General features: G+C 43.4%; 1 long non-coding RNA gene across 2 annotated transcripts; it reads left to right on the top strand.

Moving 5' to 3' along the window:
• The first annotated feature begins 844 nt into the window (after positions 1–844).
• On the top strand, positions 845–16,372 carry LOC129622554 (uncharacterized). 2 transcript variants are annotated; one of them, XR_008700057.1, is made up of 3 exons: positions 845–929; positions 9,157–9,282; positions 14,560–16,372. It is a non-coding gene; the product is annotated as an uncharacterized LOC129622554 (long non-coding RNA). The 2 variants fall into 2 exon arrangements; XR_008700058.1 differs by lacking the exon at positions 845–929 and adding an exon at positions 4,504–4,702.
• The last annotated feature ends 227 nt before the right edge of the window (positions 16,373–16,599 follow it).

Below are 16,599 nucleotides of genomic sequence, written 5' to 3'. Positions count from 1 at the left end.
GTTTCCTCTTCTCCAAAGTACAAATAATACTTGGGTTGTTCTAGGCCTCAGACAAAATAATGCATGGGAGATGCAGGTACGGGGCTTGGAAAACAGTAGATATTGGATATATTTCAGCTTTGAGAAGTCCTGAATATTCATTGGAAGGATTGATGCTGAAACTGAAACTCTGATACTTCGGCCACCTGATGTGAAGAGCTAACTCATTGGAAAAGACCCTGATGCTGGGAAAGATTGAAGGCAGGAGGAGAAGGGGACAGTAGAGGATGAGATGGTTGGATGGCGTCACCATCTCATTGAACATGAGTCTGAGTAAACTCCAGGAGTTGGTGATGGACAGGGAGGCCTGGTGTGCTGCAGTCCATGGGGTTGCAAAGTGTCAGACACAACTGAGCGACTGAACTGAACTGAGTCTTGAAGCACCTTATTCTTTCCACTTTAGTAATAAATGAAAAATACACATCATTGTGTGTCCTGAGTGGGGTTTTATAGCAAAACAGTAAAAGTCAAAGATGAGGGGAAGTTGTTAATTAAAAAAAAAAACAACAAACACAGAAACTAAGAATCACTCTATGTGAGTGATATTAGCCTCAAAAACATCACTGCCTTACCCCCTCTATGCTCATGGATTCTAGAAAAAAAGAGAAAAATAGGTCTGCTCAACAGGTCCTCTGAACGGTACAATTCAGAGAGGTTTTATGAGAGATTATATAGCTCTGGAAAGAACTTGATCAAACATGACAACAGGCTCACTGATAACATTGTTGTCAATTTACTTGATTGAGTTATCTGAAAAGTACGGGATTTAATTAGAATCTCTTCTCTGTTCTCTACCAACATGAGCAGACAGAGGTGCATGCCAGCCAACCCAGAACAAAGACGCCAAGCTCCGAGCAGAGCCGCCCACTCCTCATCCTTCCCAAGGCCAAGTAATTAGAAATTATTAGGACGCTCATAGCTGAGGCAGAGAAGAAAAAGCAGGAGCTTCTCAAAAATGTGAATTATCTTCTTGCCTGAAAGGAGCACAGAGAGAAATTCCACACGTATTTCTCTGAAAGGCAGGGCTGGGCTGTAAGATTACCCCCAAATTATTCAGGATAAAGTAAAAGACGGTTGTGGTTTTGAAAACATGAGGCCCAGGAGGCGTCTATGTGAACAGTGATAGAGAGATCCTTCGTTTGGAAAGAACACCATTTATCGGAAATTCCTCGTCTCCTTTTTGCCTTCAGTCTTGGTGACTGGATGGCAGAAGTTAAACTTGGCAATGCATATTTCCCGCCCTTATGATGTAGGAGAGGGTCTGTTGATTTTCAAGAAAAAATGAGTGAAAACTTTATTTTCTGCATTAAAGTCAGAATAGTACATTTTCTTTATTCTTCAAAAGTTTCCTGCCAGGGTTAGGCCATAGAGTAGAACCTAAATAATTTGGTGTAATACTAACATTAGGCTCTTTCATGAGATCAGCTCTTACAGACTTTGATCAATAGCTATTCCATTCTTTCTGGCTGATTTGAAATCCTTGCTCTCACTAAGAAGACAGAATAAAAGTATCTTGTGGTGGCAGGGGAAGGGTGGGAGCATTCAAAAGTGTGGCTCTTTATGTGCAACCTTCTTCAGGGCCCAAGGAGGCACCAGCATCTTCTCATAGTTCATCTGGTCCTCAGATCTGTCTGGGACAAATGCTCAGACCTCAGTTCTCATCCCTTTCCTTTCACAGCAGCATCCACCATGGGGGTGTGGGGCTTTCCTAAATGAGCATGTTTCAGAGGCATAAACTGGTGTTAGACCCAAGAAGGGCCAGTCTACGCATTAGTAGCAAGGTGCCCATTAGTTTTTAAATCTAGATCTGGTTTTCTCTGTATTCCATACTATTTTGTAGATATTTGGTCTTCTTCTCTTTGTTAAGCTAAAGGGCTTTCTGCTTCCCAAGTTCACCCAGCTCATCCCCAGACACTTCTTCTAAACAAACCAATAGAGCATTTCTTCCTGAAATAGCAGCTCTTTAAAGCAAGGCACTGGCCTTCCTGTGGCAGATGTGCAAGTTACAGCATCCTACCTGAGTGGGGGGAGCAGATGGTTTGTGCAGGAGTGTCATGCTTTTGCTGACAGTCTTGCTTCCACTTTGCAGTTGCCTTTCCAGATCTCGATGGGAAAATGCCATCCTGAGAGGACCGTGAAGGGCAGCTGGGCCCAGGTGGCTGCAGAGTGGGAATCGTCAGTGTCATTGGCAAGAGCTATGGTGTCCAGTTACGGTGTGGCTTGAGGTACTCCTGGCAAAGGTTCCAGGGTTATCTGTAAACAATAGCTTTCTGTGACATGAACAAATCCCAAGAACAGATTCCATTTCTTAAAGCATCAGTTAGGCTTTTTCTTTTCAAATGACAGGGGGGTGTGGATGCCCCTGGCACTGAGTGAATGAGTGTGGCAGGGTGCTGGGTGCTCCATGCACGTGGCTGGAGTCTCAGCTTGGGTGAGAGTCATGGTCGACCGGGGCCTGTGTGGTCACCCTACGTGGTAGCAGGGGATGACCTGGGGACACGCTCCATACTGACTATTTGCTCAAGTGTCAGCTTTCCTTCAACATCGCCTGTTCCCCTCCAGCCACCTGCGCCCGCAGGGAATCCCTTGTGTACTCACTCAGGTTGTGTAGCTGTCATGTGTAACAGGCTGCTTTTTTCATAGCTGCCCTCTTCCACACTGGTGCTAGAAACCACATGATCATGAAAAGACAAACAACTGATGCTAATGCAGCCCTTTCCAAAATAATCAGAGACATAGATGGCATTCATCAGAGCCGCCGTCCTCAGTTATTTATGTCTCTGAGTACAAACATCTCCACATTGTAAGGCTTCCTCTTTTTTTTTCAGGTGCCCCAGCAATCCTGGTGGGGCAGCTTCCTTCTCAGGCCTGAACATGTGGGCACAAGTGAAACTGCTACTCTAGAGTTGCCACTGGGCAGTCAATCTGTGCTTCTACATCTAAGGTTGCAAACACTGCACTGCAGAAGGTGGTCACCCCGCCTTTTCATGAGTGGAACCCACAATGGAGAAAGGGAAGAGAAAGGTCACAGGGGATTTCACATCCAGGAAGGAGAGGCTCTGGGGCACTGTGAGGGGCACCAGTCAGTGGGAGGGGTGAGGGGGGAAGGGGGGTCTGGGGAAATGTGGCTGAAGTCTCAGCTCCATCATGGAGCTCTTTGGTACCATGGATACATTGTTTACTGAATCCAGCTCCTGCTTTCCCTCCTATGAAATAAATGATGTTCTCAAACTCTCCAGAAGCATCTGGAAAAACTTACAAATTCATAAAAATGTTGCAAGAATAAAAAATAAGAGTATAAAGAACACCTATATACTCTTGATCCATTAATAGATTTGTTTTGAATTTTTTTACTGTATTTGTATTTTCTCTATCTCCAGATATGATATAGATAAAGACAGACATAGAGATAGAGATTGAGATCAATATTGAGATATATAGATATAGATATGTGGAGCTTCCCTGATGGTTCAGCAGTTAGAGAATCCACCTGCAATGCAGGACACACAGGAAATGCAAGTTCAATTCCTGGGTCAAGAAGATCCCCTGGGGGAGGAAATGGCAACTCACTCCAGTATTCTTGCCTGGGAAATCCCATGAACAGAGGAGCCAGGTGGGCTACAGTCCATGGGGTCACAAAGAGTCAGATACGACTGAGAAAATAAACACATAGATACACACACATATATATACACATTCGATTGTTTCTGGATCGTATGAGAATAAGTCCTATGCATTATAACCCTCTATCCTAAATACTTCAATGCACATTATATACACTAATATGTACATACATACATGTAGCACAGTTATAAGCTGTAGTGAAATTAGTATTGGTATAACACTTCTATCTAACCTATCATTTTATTGCAGTTTTTGTCTCTCTCATCTCTTTTAGTCTGGATCATTTCTATAACCTTTCCTTGTCTTTTACGACATGGACATTTTTGAAGAATACACTGCCTTTCCATTTTAACACCATGTTTCTGAGCTGGGGTTTGCCTGCTGTTGCTCCATGGTTACACCAGCTCATGTTTTGGCTGTAACATGGCTTAGGAGATGCTGTGTCCTCCTCCAGGAACTTGATCTAGAAGCCCATGATATCCACGGCTGTAATTACCCCATCAAAAGATTTTATGATTTCTCTGGCACTGTAGTTTATAATTTTATTTTGCAGCTGATAAGCTATGCAAATAAATACTGCTCTGTTCTTCATCAGAATGTCCCTCTTGGTTTAGGATAAATGGATGATTTTTTTCATGAATCAGTATTTACTGTGAGGTTTGAGAATGATGGATTTCACTCTGCTACATTCTTTTCACATTTACTAGCTTGCCTTAGAAGTTCTACTAGAAATAAGAGCCCCCTCTCAGTCCCCAGTTTCTTATGTATTATTGGTATGAACTCTGGACTCAAGGTTATTACAGTTTAATTATCTTGATATCCCCCAGCCTGGCTGCAGAGTCTCCGTGACTTATCCTTGTCTTGGTTTTGAGCACTTTACTACTTTCTGGTATAAAACAATGTTCCAGGCTCAAAATGTACCTGGAATCACCATGACATAAAAAATTTTTGAAAACATGAGTTCCATTGTTTATCCTGGAACACTGCTAGCAAAGCAGCCTGCATTGTGTGAGAATGAAGCTCTTTAGAGGAGAGTAAAGTAAGTCCCTTCAGTCATGTCTGACTCTTTGCAATCCTTTGGATCTGTAACTGCCATGCTTCTCTGTCCGTGGGATTCTTATGCAAGAATACTGGAGTGGGTTGCGATACCCTCTACTAAGGGATCTTCCCAAACCAGGGATCAAACTTGGGTGTCCCACATTGCGAGCAGATTCTTTACCATCTGAGCCACCTGGGGAGCCCTTTAGACATAAGAGCATGTTTGTAGGGTTTGTTTCATTTCGAGCTTTAGGAAAATTCAATTATCTAACCTTTCTCTGACTAATTCCTATACCTGAAACATAGCTTTAAAAAAAATCCATTAAGAACATGATCAAGTGCTTTAAATTTCCAAAGTTCCTGTCCATGGCATCGTGTACAATTTAAGGAAATAAGAAAAAAGACTCTATCCCCAACATTTGAAGGATACGATAATTAATCAGAAACATTTACTAGAAGGTTAATTCGGACAAACAATCTTTGCAAGTCTGAGGGTGGGCAGACATGGGCCAGGTAGAGGATCTCCCTGGACAGGACAGAGCATCCTTACTGGGCAGCCTCAGGCATGTTTGACTGGTTCTTACACTTACCTGCGTGTAGAATTCAAAGGCATCTGGAAAACAATAAGAGCTTAGGTGCCTGATCTTCATTATCTGAGGCTTCTCTCTTGGTAAAACCAACAGATGTTTCTCATAGATTTCTGGCAAAGGAAAGGGGAATGCCACATGCCATTGGGCTGCAGCTTGGCTCATGGTTTCACCAGGAGAGGAGGTGATGGGGTGTGGGGACCAAGGAGTGAATGCTGAATTTCAGGTCCCCAAAGTGCCCAGAGCAGGATTCTAGCACAGGCCAGTCACTGAATTCAGTTAAGCTTTCTCTACATAAAATATTGTATTTGCTTTGTAATTATTTTAACGCATCCTTTAGACATGTTAAGGATATGTATGTTTTAGCCAAATAAATGTTGGTTGTTAAAATAAAAGCAGAGTCATTTCCCAGACAATATATAGATAGACTAAAATTGTCATAAACAATTAGAAAATTTTAAAAGGTGAATATAAAATAAAAATTAAAAAAGCAAAAAAAAAAATTGAAACAAGAAAGGATTCTGCCTTGAAATCTTAAGCAAATTCTATTTTCTCAATGATATTCCATGTTTTCTTTTTCCAATTGTGTCAATCAACTTGTAAGGGACTTTTAACTTCCATTTTAAAGTAATAACATACACTATTTTTTTGTTCACAGATAGTCAATTATACCAGTAATATTTATTAAAAAGCCATATTTTCAGTAGAAGTCTAAAAAAAAGAAAATTTTAAAAGATATATATATTTTTTCAGAGCACCACTTTATGTCTAAAGGTGAAATATCTGCTTATTTCTTTTGGCAAGTTCTCACATGCCCATCTATGCCCCTGTGGGTTTATCCAAGTCACAGGACTCTCTGCTATCGCCCAGTGAAAATCAAAGGCAGTTCTCCACAGCCTGCTGGAGCTGCTGAACAAGAGTCTACACGTGGTGATGTGGGCAGAATTCTGCTCTACTCCACACAGGGTGAGGACGTCCACCAGAAGCTGTGACGTGAATTTACTGCTGGCTCTCATCCCACAAGGGCAATAATATAATACAGAGGCTCTCCCATAGGCTTGATTTTTTTTTTTTTTTGGTACTGGGTGTTTTTTTTTTGTTGTTGTTGTTTTTGCTTTTAAGAAATAGTTTTATTGAGAAATAATTCACATACAATTTACCCATTTAAACTATAAAATTTAGTGAGTTTTAATGTATAATGTATAACTTTCAGTTTTAATGTATAAATTAACTATATACATATATACTAAATATATACATATATCCATAGTTGTGCAATCATTACCACTGTCTAATTTCAAACAATTTCATTTTAAAGTGAAACCCAGTACTCATTAACTGTCATCCCCCTTATAATTGAGTTGTGATAATTCCTTATATATTTCATATCGAAGTTCTTTATCAGACACATTATTTATGAGTATTTTCAATCAATGATCTGTGACTGATGTTTTCATTCTCATCACAGTGTCTTTCAAAGAGCAGAAGCTCTTAATTTTAACAAAGTTCAATTTGTCAATTATTTTTCTTTTCTAGATTGAGCTTTTGCTGGTATTTCTAAAAAATTTTTGCTTAGTCTCAAGATATTTTCCTGGGTATTTTTAATGCGCTTGTGTAACCAGGCACTAATTATAACCTATCTCACCAAGGTCAGGAAATGCCCAGACCTGGGCTTTCAACTCCAGCCTTTTTTGCAGGCAAAATGGACTCCACAGGCCTGCTCCTACGTTTCTTCTGTCTTGCCTCCCAGAGATGATCCCAGAACAAAGTATTAAACCCACTCAGTGGCTTTCTTTCTCCCTCTCCTCCCTTTTTCATTAATATTTCATCTCTAAGCCCGAACTGCCAGGAACCATGGTCAAAGAACGGTGTGGTTTTGATGAAACAGACCCTCAGTGTCTGACTCACTTGAGAGTCCAGCCTTGATGGAAGCCTTGAGGATGGAGCGAAGTGGCCGCCAGGCTGGGGAAGGAGGGCTGATGACTCTGAGATCAGGCTGTCGCCCACCCCCAACCCCCACCTCACCCCCGCCCGTGTGAATCCATCTACCTGTAGCTCCTGGTTTTGTGAGCTTTTGTTCTTTTCCAGTTTTTTAAGCAACTGATTTTTGTTGCTATTGTTGTTGTTTGTTTAACATATGCATGGTGGGGTTGGGCACACTGGTTAATGAACAAGAAGCTGCTTTCTGATTCTCCCCGCCCCCTCCATCCCCTTGTTTCCACCTGCTCAGATCTGCGGGGGCCCCATGGAATAGGACTGCACTTTACACCTCGCCCCTGCCTGGCAGGAGGCAATTAGGTTGTGTTTGAAGACTGAAGAAGGTGAGCATCTTGCAAATAACGTGAGAAAAGGCTCTGCAGCAACTGGCGCTCCAAACTGGAGGCCCGGGGGTCCGAGATGCTGGATCTTTGGGGCTCACTGCTCGGAGGCTGAGGGGATGTTTGTGTTGTTTGGGAAGGCACGAGGCCCCGAGCCAACCGGGCTTGGCGTGCCCCAGCATCTGTCGGAGAACGCGCGTCTGTCTGAATTTTGCCTGGGTGAGCTCCTGCTCAGGGGACCTCGAGGAGCCGGGAAGCCTGGCTGTGTGCCTCCGTTGGGGAGGGGGAGGGATGGGGCAGGGGTTGCCTAGACGGTGGTACCTGGCTGGTACCCTAGGGGTTCCCAAGAGAGTAGCGACCAATATGAGCATCAATATGGAAGCAGAGATGCTCTGGGAGCCTGACCAGAGCGAGGTCTTGATTTTTCTTCTCTGTTTCTCCACCCCCAGCTCTGTCCTCCTCTCAGAAGCCCCTCCCCGGGGGAATTGCATCTACTTGGGGAGAGAGAAGACGGCAGGCTATTGGTCTCCTTTCATAGAGCATATGTGTAGCAGGGGCGTTTGCCAGCTTTATTAAGGAAGCTTTAGATTCACGTTTTGGTAGGTGAGAGGGAGGGGGAGTCAGACAGGAAACAGTGGCCGCAGAGGTCAGTCCGTGACGGATGCCCCCAGCGCCCCCCCACACATGTGAATTACCTGCTGACCTTCTCCTGGAGACAGAGGGAGGTTACAGTCCAGTGTGGGGGGAGGCAGCAACTAATGTGTGTAATAATATGAGTTAAAAAAAAAATCCCTGTGGATGAGGAAACCGCAGATAATGGGTGGCTACAGTTATTTAATAACTTTTCTATCTTCACACTGTCTTATCTTGATCAGGAGACCCATCCCATCAAGCCTGCTGAGTAGCTCTAGCTACATGTGGTTGTTATATGCATTCGGGGATGTTTTCATAGATACCTAGATGCCAGAACTGCAGTCACCCATTATCTGTGGTTTCCTCATCCACAGGGATATTTTTGAACTCATATTATTACACATATTAGTTGCTGCCTCCCTGTACACTGGATTGTAAACCCTCTTCTGTGAGAGTGTAATTCCATAAGGCAAAATGGATCTGTCTCTCAACTGAAATGGGTAAATAAGAAGCATCAACACAGTGAACTGGGTGTCCCCTCTTGTAAGACCCCAAAGATCTTGCATATTATATAACAAAGTGGCTTTTGTCAATTTCTGAACGGTCCTGGTGAATATCAGATTGTACAATACAAGCTGTACTCATATGTTAAAAAGGAAAGGGAAGTAGAATATGGTTTTACACACTTCACATTCAGCTGTGGAAACACACACACACGCACTAGGATGGACAGGGAAGCCTGGCGTGCTGCAGTCCACGGGTCACAAAAAGTCAGACACAACCGAGTGGACAGCCACAAAGGATGGATAATGAAGCAAAGGAATGAAAAGGAGAAAAGAAACGAAGGATTTCTTTACTAGGAGAAAACAGCTGTTCTAAGAGCGCCTAGAAAACTAATGCTTCTTTCTGTTGATCAGGAACTATCATGAGTTTGAACAAACTTTGGAAGACGGTGAAGGGCAGGCAAGTCTGGCATGCTGCAGGCCATGAAGTCACAGTCAGACATGATTGAATAACAACACCATGCTGGGAAATGGAGGAAGGTAAGTGTGTGCAGGTGTAGATGTGCACACACGGCTGCAGGGCCTTGGTTCATCAGGACGTTGACAACACGCTCTTATCTTGCGCACAAGCTGAAAAATAGTGTTAAAGGAAGAGTCATTTGGATTTGTGTCTGATGATAAAACCTTTCTCTCGATATTTTGATGAATGAATTTCTGTCCACCAGATGATGAGGAGATCTAGACCTGTGGCAAGGATCCTACCTAGTCCTTGTTTGTCCAGTTCAGAACTTGTATTGGATAAAGTTGACTGTGTGTGTTTCAGATTTTTTTTTTATTAAATAAGGGGAAAATGAACATACATTTTCTGATGTCTTGAAAGCTTATCATTGTCATATGATAAATCTTATACACCCGCGGAGTTGGTGTTTCTTGCTTTCCCTGACTGCCTGGGTTGGGTGTCAGCTCTGGTGCTGATTCTTGCTGATGTACTGACCTGGGGGCCATCGGGAGCCCCCACTCCATCTGCTCCATTTGCCTGAACACTGTTATCTTTATCCTTCATCACATATTTAGTGGGCGCTCCTAAGCTTTCTTATACAGAAGAAAGAAGATCAACCTTTAGGCTTTGAAGCTTGTATCACGGTGTAGCCTCAGCCTCACAAACAAGGCTCCTTCAGGAAACCTGTTCAGCTGCATTCAAGGTTTCAGTGGGACCCCAGGATCCTAAGAAGACCTGGACTGGGAGTGGCTCTTCTGCCCCACACAGCTCCTCCATTTCTCCAGTTGCCTCCACCCATCCTGCGATCTGGGACCCCTATCCCTAGTCCCTCCTCTGCCTCCAATCTGCTGAGGTCTGGCCCCCACACTTAGCTGTGCATCTTCCTCCTGCTTGCTCTTCCCGGCTCCTCCTCTCTAGAACTCTTCATATGCCTCTTGAGTCATGGAGGTCATGCCCTTGCAGGATGGGACTGACCTTCAGCTAGTGGGCTTTGGATGTGGGCATGAAGGAGAATATTCTCCCAGCGCTCTTCCTAAACCAGGGACAGTGGTTCTGTTGTCATGTGAGAGAGTGAACATTTAGCATCTAGGCCAATTTTTATATGCTCTCTAATTTTTTTTTTCTTTTGCCATGCTGTATGGCATATGGGATCTTAGATCCCTGATCAGGGATTAAACTGGTGCCCTCTGCAGCAAAATCTTGGAGTCTTAACCACTGGCCCACCAGGGAAGTTCAAAATATGTATTGATTTTTGACAGCTCCAGCATATCCAGATTTACACACACGCACACATTTTTACAGACAAATCCATCTGTCTAGGTTATAAGAGGCAAAATTGTGTAGTAGCTAAACTAGAGTCAGACCGTCAGTATTTGAATCCCTTCCCTCATCTCACCAGTTGTATATTCTTGAGCAGGTTATTTAACATTTCCCTGCATCAGTTTAAGCATCTGTAAAATGAGGATGACAATGGTATTATTCTCTTGCCTTTGTTACTGAATTTGCATCAGTTTATTTCATATGATCCACTTAGGACAGTATCACCTTTACAATTCCATCCTCAACATATCCATGAAAAGAGAGTAAACTTAGCAATTCCCAGGGCTACAGACACTTCGCTGACCTTAGTTGATTATTGACTATATTTCAGGAGCTGTGCTGAGCACTTGCTTTCAGTTGAATTACACAAGTTTACTGATAACCTCTGTAATTAGGAAAATCAGGCCGCTCCAATGAACAGTTTTCTCATCCACAAAATGGGCACAGAATCTCTCTTTTGAATTGTGATATCAATTTAAGTGAGGTTAGGTGAAGGACTGGTCAAAGTATTTACCACACGGTGACTGCAGTTATTGTTGTGATGGTTGTTATTGTTACTGTCCTTGTTATTATTAATCACAGCCGCTTGTTTTCTTAAAGAGTTAAAACAGATTGTGCTTATCCACAGACCCCACTCGCCAGCAGAAGTATACCATGATGCATATGTGTTCTTCTCAGGCCCTCAAGGTCTGGGGAAACATTTATTTCTTTTCTCCTTCTAAAAGCATATTTAGTCAGTATATGGGTGAAACAGGGCTTCCCGGGTGGTTCAGTGGGTAAAGAATCTGCCTGAAATTCAGGAGACGTGGGTTCAATCCCTGGGTCAGGAAGATGCCCTGGAGGAGGAAATGACAACCCACTCCACTATTCTTACCTGGCAAATCCTATGGACAGAGGATCCTGGTTGGTTACAGTCCATGGGGTTGCAAAGAATCAGACATGACAGCCTTGACTGAACACATGCACACACCCCATAAGTGAAACGAGAGCAGGAGCAAAGGTAAGAGAACTCAGTCTTTGTTTTAAAATAACACCATTATTTTGATATGGGATGGGATGTTCTAATTTTTCCAAACCTGTGTAGTCTTATGTATTTTGCTTGCATAATTGAAGAAATTAAGTGTAAGTACTGCTCATTCTCATTAACAGTAGGAAGAGAAAAAAAAAATGGTAAAAAAAAAAAAAGGATCAAATACTGTCCTGCAAACCTCACTGGTCCTGGACGGTTTAAAATTGCTTCTCCACCAATGCAGCTGTGACACAGAGAGTGTTTCCTGGGCTCCTGGAAGCTTTGTCTATAAACGACTCCATTTTGAGAGTGGCCCCTTGTTCTTTGGTGGTGGTTGTTGTTGTTACTTATTTATTTCTTCCAGGAACAATATAAGGGTCTCCAATTAGTTGCAGGTGCAAATATTATGCATGCAATTAATTGTCTTCAAATGGTTAATTATGGGCAGAATTGGCTAATTCGGGGTGCAATTAACTGCTTGCCACTTCTTCGGAGAATGCCCGTAGACAATTGTGTCTGCAATTAATTTACAAGAGCCATTCCAGTGAAAACCTTGAGCTATAAATCCAAGAATAGAGTGGGAGGATTTTTTTTTTCGAAGCAGGATTTCATTCTGGGTTAATTGCATTGACTCTTTCCTTTGGCTTTTCTATGCAGGTTGACTGTAAATGGGGTTTTCTATGAGCTTCAGATGTGATTGGAGCAGGCCTGCTCCCTTGGAGAATGCTGAAAAGGAGCAGAGAATCAGGGAACCTTCATGGAAGCTGAGGGACCCTTGAGCAGCCAGGATCCAAATGGCCTTTCAGAAAGCCCTATTGTCCATGTGGTGGTGGTTTAGTTGCTCAGTCATGTCCGTCCGACTCTTCTGTGACCCCATGTACTATAACCTGCCAGACTTCTGTCCATGGGATTTCTCAGGCAAGAATACTGGAGTGGGATGCCATGCCCTCCTCCAGGGGATCTTCTTGACCCAGGGATTGAACTTGGTCTCCTGCATTGACAGGTGGGTTCTTTACTGCTCATCTGCAGGGAAGCCCCTGTTGTCCATCAGTTCAGTTCAGTAGCTCAGTTGTGTCCGACTCTTTGCAACCCCATGGACTGCAGCATGTCAGGCTTCCCTGTCCATCACCAACTCCCAGAGCTTGCTTAAACGCATGTCCATCAAGTCTGTAATGCCATCCAACCATCTCATCCTCTGTCGTCCCCTTCCCCTCCTGCCTTCAATCTTTCCTAGCATCAGGGTCTTTTCCAACGAGTCAGCTCTTCACATCAGGTGGCCAAAGTATTGCAGCTTCAGTTTCAGCATCAGTCCTTCCAATGAGTATTCAGGACTGATTCCCTTTAGGATGGATTGGTTGGATCTCCTTGCAGCCCAAGGGACTCTCAAGAGTCTTCTCCAACACCATAGTTCAAAAGCATCAATTCTTCAGTGCTCAGCTTTCTCTCGGAGAAGGCAATGGCACCCCACTCCGGTACTCTTGCCTGGAAAATCCCATGGATGGAGGAGCCTGGTAGGCTGCAGTCCATGGGGTCGCTAAGAGTCAGACATGACTAAGCGACTTAACTTTCACTTTTCATTTTCATGCATTGGAGAAGGAAATGGCAACCCACTCCAGTGTTCTTGCCTGGAGAAACCCAGGGATGGGGGAGCCTGGTGGGCTGCTGTCTATGGGGTCGCACAGAGTCAGACACGACTGAAGTGACTTAGCAGCAGCAGCAGCTTTCTCTATGATCTAACTCTCACATCCATACATGACTACTGGAAAAACCATACCCTTGATTAGACGGACCTTTGTCGGCAGAATAATGTCTCTGATTTTTAATATGCTGTCTAGGTTGGTCATAGCTTTTCTTCCAAGGAGCAATTGTCTTTTAATTTCATGACTACAGTCTCCATCAGCACTGATTTTAGAGCCCCCCAAAATAAAGTCTCTCACTATTTCCATTGTTTCCCCATCTATTTGCCATGAAGTGATGGGACTAGTTGCCATGATTTTAGTTTCCTGAATGTTGAGTTCTAAGCCAACTTTTTTCACTCTCCTCTTTCACTTTCATCAAGAGGCTCTTTAGTTCTTCACTTTCTGCCATAAGGATGGTATAATCTGCATATCTGAGGTTATTGGTATTTTCCCTGCAGTCTTGATTCCAGCTTGCGCTTTACCCAGATCAGAATTTTGCATGATGTACTCTGCATACAAGTTAAATAATCAGGGAGACAATATGCAGCCTTGATGTACTCCTTTCCCAATTTGGAACCAGTCTTTGGTTCCGTGTCTGGTTCTAACTATTGTTTCCTGACCTGCACACAGGTTTCTCAGGGGACGGGTAAGGTGGTCTGGTATTTCCATCTCTTTAATAATCTTCCACAGTTTGTTGTGATCCGCACAGTCAAAGGCTTTGGTGTAGTCGATAAAGCAGAAGTAGATATTTTTCTGGAACTCTCTTGCATTTTTGATGACCCAGTGGATGTTGGCAACTTGATCTCTGGTTCCTCTGCCTTTTCTAAATCCAGCCTGAACATCTGGAGGTTCTTAGTTCATGTACTGTTGAAGCCTTACTTGCAGAATTTTGAGCCTTACTTTGCTAGCATGTGAGATGTGTGCACTTGTGCCTGTTGTCCATGGTTCCTGCTTATTTGTTTTCTCTGCATGTTCATCCATCTCTGTACCTTTTCCGGAGCTGCATTTCAGTGCATTTGCAGAAATGGGTGTCCTCATGTCTTCCCCGTCATGTTCAATGTCTCCACTCAACAATCGATTTTCACAGCTACTTTTTAATTTACTTAGCAGAGATCAACACTTAGACAGATCCTTTCCACAATCATTTAAGTATAGTTTTAAAATTTGCTATGTTCTTTCTATGGGCCAACCACTAAGCTAAATACTATGATTACGTTATCATATTTAATCCTTACAATAATCCCATGTACTAGGCCCTCTTTTTATCCCCATTTTGCTTATAAAATTAAAAGAGTTTTGGTGTCTTGCAGGTAAATGGTGGAGCTGAGATTAAACCATGCCTGTGTGAATCCAAGCCTTAGATCTTGGCGACTCTGCGATATTGGGGATTTCAGACCTGAAAGAGCGCTTCCATGCCACCCTCTCTAACTTCTTCTTGGACAGATGGAGGAACCCAAGACACACAGCTAGGGACAAAGCCAAGCTTAGGAACCAGGTTTCCAGCCACCCAGACTAATGTTCTAACTACAAGGAGTTGCCAAATGCAAATTCCATGCACACAGCTTGGTCCGTTTTCTGTTCTTTCTTCATAAAGGATCATCTTCCTGTGGAGTCTGAGTTGTCTGTGTGTCCACAGTGACCACTGATGGGGAATGCCATTCCACTGAAAGTGCCTCTCAGGACTGTCCAGGGACCACCAGCAGAGAAGAGCTCAGGTTGCAGCCACTCTCCAGGCTGGAACAATTGTGCTACCCAGCCGTTCCTCACATCTTGTTTCTTTAGCACCGGGATAGGATGGGTAATCAAAGGTGACAAGCTTCCTCTGCTCCTCTGGTGCCTCTCGCTATGCAGGCCGGCCACATGCACATGAATCTGCAGAGGCAGCTGCTGCGAGTCTCAGATGCAGAAGCTCTGAGCCACGTGGGGCTTCATCACGTTGCTGCGAGGAAGGAAGGAACGGCATCGGTTATCACATTATTGGAAGGAAGGAACATGTTTGCAGCTAGCAGAGAAGAAAGAAAGTTCTGCCAACATGAGATTAAATCACTTTGAGTTTGTGTAACTGATTTGGTCTGCATCTCTTTTAAGGATGCTTCTCTGGTACTCAGATACGGGAATGGCAGAGCAAGCCCATCCCATGGAGGCTGGCCCACTTGAAATTTTTTGTTCCCTGCCATTGGCGGAGGCTCTGAGAAGCTAAAGGGGTTCAAGTACAAGTGACAATAACCTAAATGCTGTGTGATGAAGGAGGTCAGCACAGAAAGGATGGATGCCCTTCTCTTTGTTTCTGGTGAATTGTAAACTACTTTTTGGAATAAAAGTCAACAAAGGGAGCGAAAGAAATCTATCCAGATATATGCATCTGCCATGTGTCAGGGTCTTCATACACCTTGTCTTTAAACCCATCCATCTGCCTTGCATGAGGGATGTTTGTTACCATTTAAATAAGGAGTAGATAAATCTGGGAGAGACGAGCCAGCTTGCCAAAGCTCACACGCCCCATCAAGCAGAGAGAGCCCGAAGGGAGGTGTCATGGGGTTGACGATAATGATAGTCATGACTCGTTTCCTTGTGTCGTGTTTCCCAAAACTTCCTGTAAGATGACTTTGAGTAAGGTTGGGTTCTCACCACTTTTTAGGATGATTGGTAACTCTAAACTCTTTTCTCCTGTAAAATATGATTTTGTTTTGCTCCTAAACAGGTGTGGCTTGGGGAAACATCTTCTGTTTCCATCAGGGCGTATGTGATCATTTGATGGGTGTGCAGGATGATCCGTGGAGCCCCTTGAGTCTGATCTCCTACTCTGCATCCAAGACCTGGTTTCTTATTTATGTCTTAGGTCTTGGCCACACTCTTGGATTTAGGATTTCTGATTTGCACTTCTAACAGAGATTAGGATGTTCAGTACTACATCTGTCAATTTGTCATTGTCTTCAAAATCTCAGGCCCAGCATGACAGCTCATAGTGAGCTCTTGTTTTGAACATAGACCCTCCCCTGCCCATTAAGTCCTTCTCCCCACTCCCACCTGCTGATGTGACATATACCTCATGATCAAAGTGTGGATTCCAGAGCATGCACCTGTAATAAGAATAACATTGTTCATTCCTTGTCCTAGAAGATACAAAAGGTACCAGAAGGCTAAAAATTTGGTTTTCAGAAAGAAACAAGAAAAAAAAATAATCAATTTCAGAAAGAAAAGACTTGTCAAGGCAATTTCTTGCAAGAGCAAACCTTTCATTAGAAATCAAGTTAGGTCTAGTTTTGAAGGCGTGGCGAGATGTCGCCTGGTGTTTCCTATTGTCATTTCTTACATGACACAGACAGAGGAGAGTGATTGTTTTCAGTCCC

Source organism: Bubalus kerabau, chromosome 11, assembly GCF_029407905.1.
Source record: "Bubalus kerabau isolate K-KA32 ecotype Philippines breed swamp buffalo chromosome 11, PCC_UOA_SB_1v2, whole genome shotgun sequence".
Classification (NCBI taxonomy): Eukaryota; Metazoa; Chordata; class Mammalia; order Artiodactyla; family Bovidae; genus Bubalus; species Bubalus kerabau.
This window is presented reverse-complemented; position numbering and strand designations above follow the sequence as displayed.